The sequence below is a fragment of the Bidens hawaiensis genome, unplaced genomic scaffold (assembly GCF_021521415.1).
Source record: "Bidens hawaiensis isolate Kalapana, Puna unplaced genomic scaffold, B.hawaiensis_p1.1 tig00007858_1, whole genome shotgun sequence".
NCBI classification, from domain to species: Eukaryota; Viridiplantae; Streptophyta; class Magnoliopsida; order Asterales; family Asteraceae; genus Bidens; species Bidens hawaiensis.
In genome coordinates this window covers 315,070-319,825 of record NW_027491545.1, presented here as the reverse complement: position 1 = coordinate 319,825, position 4,756 = coordinate 315,070, and positions in this window count along the sequence as shown.

The window sequence follows — 4,756 nt, the reverse complement described above, 5'->3', positions numbered from 1 at the left end:
GCTAGGTATGTGGCTTTCAAAAGGTTGTGCTTGGAAAGTAGTGGACTATTGAAATAAGGTTTGAATCTAAGACCTCTGCTAAATAAAAACAGAAATTTATCGTGTTACCGTTTAAAGAATAAGTTTTTTAAGACAAAATTGATCTTTATTAACGAAGTTAACACACCGGTAGTGAAGTTGTTTTTCTTTGTACACTAAATAAACAAATAGTTGTATTTTAAATTTATTTAGCCAAATGAATATGAGCATACATCTCATTTGTTAATTTATGCTTCTAAATGTTTGATATCTTTTTTTTTAAGTTCATCCAGTATGCTTATTTATGTCTTGTGTTTCCACGTTTAAGGTCTTTTATAAGTAGTTGTACCTAAATTATATATTTTTGTGACAGTCAATTGATTACGTGTGTGCGTGTATGGTTGTTTACCGTGTTAAATGAATGAAAGAAGAATAAGAATATGTATTTGTTTAAATTCATATATGTCCGTTGTTTATTAAGATAAACTTAAGAAATGAAATTAAAACCTATTTATGTTTATGATCGTTCAGTTCATTTACATTCTTGTCAAAAAAAAATGTATATAACTTGCCATGTGTAATTAATGTGGTAATCGGTGAGGGTGTTTACACCATTGAGCGGCAAACGCAAGTTTGTGATTCTTTCTGCTTGAATAAAGGTGAAAAAATCCAAACCCAAAATTATATCAGGTCAAAACACTCGGAATCAGGTTTTTATAGAATCTACTTTTTAGTACTAGAACCCAGACCCGACCCGTAGAACCCAGACATGACTCGTATGATACGCTTAGAGTATACATTTCAGTATCAAAACCTATACCGAAACCAGACTCGATTGTACCGATAATACCTGAAAACCAAAACCAGTTCTATACTCGGGACTAGGTTTTTCCAATACTGAAATTGGGCTTTTTCAAATACCCTCTTTGTACCCAAAAAAGACCCAAAAAATGCAGCCTTTTAAAAGACCCAACCTACACCCAGAAACCGATGACTATATTTCTTTTGATTTTTAACCTTAAATTTCCAAAACACCTGTAAAAACGCGGTTGTAAGTATGTGGTTCACGTGATTGATGTTTGGTGAAAGGTCTATTTAACTATGTAAAGAGAAGTATTATTTGTCTCGATAATTAGGGTAGTGACAAGTGTTGATGATTTTAGTATCCTCATATCACTTTACTTAGGATTCACTTAAAAACAAATAAAAAAAAGAAATAAATGCTTATATAAATTAGAATGTATGGAGTAAACATTTGTTTAACAATGTTCTATTAATATATGCTAATACACCTAGATAGTTCAAGGGCGAAACCCATTAAACAATGGCATGTTGGTAGCGCTTTTGATAGCGGGTCTTAAGAGCTACTGCCCTAGTGGGATGCAAGGGTTAAACTTTTTTATAAATTGTGGATCATCAAATTTCTTAACATATTTTATTTGTGTTATTATGTCATTTGAGGCTTTTGTTTTTGTTGTTTATGGTCCTCAACCTTTTATTTAATCTTGAAATTTGATTTTATTGACTTTGTATTTGATTTTTTTTTTTACTTTGTAGTTAAATTTCTCTAACATTGACATATTGTAATTGTATTAAGATGAGTATTTACTACGGATGAGATGTATTGTTTATTAACAATGGTTTTTTTCTAAATCTATTTGTGACGGAATTTCATTCGTCTCTAGTTACTTGACCTTTAAGTCTGACTCGAAAAACTCCATAAAAAGAAACCTCAACAACCAGATAAAACGTCTCCAAACACAATGGTCAATATTTTTGAAACGGACACCTCTTTTAGGAGTGTCCAGGAGAGCATGTTTGAGGATTACTAATGTACACAAAACTATATACAATATAGCATATAATGTTACACATTCTTTTTTCTAAATTATCATCATTGTAAAAAGAATAATAATACATGAACTTGTAAAAATAATAATTACGTTAACAATATACACAACATCATTATTATCCTTTTTCAACTTTTGCACCTATTGCAAATTTGCGACTTAAAAAGATGCACCAATATTGATATCAAAATAAGTAATAAACCCTGATTTTTTTTAATAAGGTAAATTCAATCCGATATAATATAACTATGAGAAATCGTATTTATGTTTTAATTGTAACTCTTTATATAAAACACAGTACATTTAAGAAATGTATATAACATGTTAACTTTGTGTTTCTATTTTATTATATCTATTATGCACGATAGATTATAGATTATTATGTTCTAAGATTCGAACCCGGGTAAGATGGATATTATATGGGCAATAAGCCTTAGAGTTACTAGCAACCGGTTATACTAAAACCGTTCAATTTTTTTTTAATTTTTTTAGATTTATATTAAAGGCGATAATGGAAAGGTGAAATATCATTGTCTTTATTCTTTAGAAGTTAGAAAGTTCGGTTCATATTACTAAATTGGACTAATGGAGTACTACTTAATCTTATCACCAACTGCACTTATTTAAATAAAGCCATGTATCATTCTTGATTTGTATACAGTAGAAACTCGATAAATTAATACTCGATTATTTAATAAATTTTTTAAGATAATATTTTTTGCCGGTCCCAACTCGGGGATATGGTGCTAAATTAATAATTCGCTAAAATTATAAGATAATACATTTTTGATAATTTCTTTAGACCCCATATAAAATATAAGTTAATAATTCCTTATATATAGCATATTACATGAATGGTTTATGAAGGTTTCTTGTAAAATGACTCAATTGTATTTTGTTTTTTATTGAAATCAATTTCCCCTTGAATCTCGTCTCTAATTTTCCTTAGCATGGTAAGAACTTTTGGTGTTGTTTTCTCATAGCTCAACAAGAAATTGTTCAATGTGATTGCCGCTTTAATAGCTTCGTTTCGCGAAGTGATACATTAAACACAAGAAGCATCATAAGGTGGGAGATTGAAGATTTCTTTCAAATTGGGCCGTTCATTTGATATACACGCATTGTATACAATAATTAAGTGGAAGCTTGAAAGGTGTTTGTAAACTAAGTATTCTACTATAAATTAATAAAAATATTAATTAATATATAAATTAATAATTATTAATTTATCAATTAATTAATAACTCTTTTAATTAAGAAATTTTGGTGGTCTCAAGTGTATTATTTTATAAAGTTTCTACTGTATTATGCATAAAATATGTGGAAAAATAAATTTGTGGTGTTTACAGATTGGATGTTGTTCGATTATTGAGCAATTACTACTTGTAATTTGATTTTATCTTTAACACGAAACTAAATTGTACGTTTCCTGCAAATATTAATTATTTTAAGAGTTAACGGTCATTTTCGTCTTTGTGATTGGCTAATTTCGCCACTTCAGTTTAAAGTTTAAAATTTTGTCAGTTTAGTCCTCATAGTTTTAAATATTAGCCAACTACGACCCATTCGTCTAACGTCATCCATCTATGTCGTTAGTTTAAGGGTATTTTTGTCTTTTTCCTTTTTATTTTGAGTTAATGGTCATTTTAGTCCCTGTGGTTTGATATTTTTGCCGCTTCAGTCCAAAGTTTGAAAATTTGTCAATTTAATGTTTAGTTTAATTCAGGCTTTTTTTTTTGTCTATAACCCTGAAGAGCATCATAATTCAAGACAAAAACCATCGAGCAACCTCCAATACTGGTATGCATTTACTCTATTGACAACAGTAATCATACCCCCCTCGTATTTAGTTTCTAGACATTTCCTAAACTCCCTTTCATGGTGGAATTCAATGGTAAAGTGGCAAAGTAATTCCATGAAACCGAATTGTACAAAAAAAAACTAAAAACCGTTTCTTTGATTAATGTATAATAGTTGATTTCGACCCCGATTTTCGTTACGATATGTTAATCTCTAAACCCTAACTATTATGCATTCATCAAAGAAACGATTTTTTGTTTTTTTTCCATACAATTCGGTTTCGGGGAATTGCTTTGGCCACTTTACCGTTAAATTCCACCACGGGGGAGAGTTTAGAAACCGTCTGGAAACTAAATACGAGAGGAGGGGGTATGAATACTGTTGTCGACAGATTAAATACAGACATGTTTTGGGCTTGGATTATACTCTCCAGGGTTATAGAAAAAAAAACTGAATTAAACTGACAAATTTTCAAACTTGGGACTGAAGTGGCAAAAGTATCAAACCGCAAGGACGAAAATGACCATTAACTCAAAATAAAAAGGAGAAAGACAAAAATACCCTTAAACTAACAACATAGATGGATGCCGTTAGACGGATGGGACGTAATTAGCTAATATTTAAAACTATGAGGACTAAATTGACAAAATTCAAACTTTGAACTGGAGTGGCAAAATAGCAAACCACATGGACAAAATTGACCATTAACTTTTGTTTTAATTTTGTTACAAGAAACATCTAAAAGTGGTAAACATTTAACATGTGGAAATCGTATACCACAATCATATATTTTATATAGGGATGTGATCCTCATACACCACCCCCACATCCTAATACGGCTTGTATATAGGCCTATACGTTCGTATAGGGTACGAATGACTGACAAGGGAACAAAAAACAGCTTTTTGCAGTCTATACGACCGTATACACCTATAGGAGCCGTATAGGCATTAAATGGCTCGTATTGCTCAATGACAAACCATAAAACCTATACGGTCGTATAGGGCTATACGACCGTATAGAAACACATTTGGAGAAAAATTCAGATTTTCTTTTAACCACTATTAATCGTTGCTGAAACCGACTAT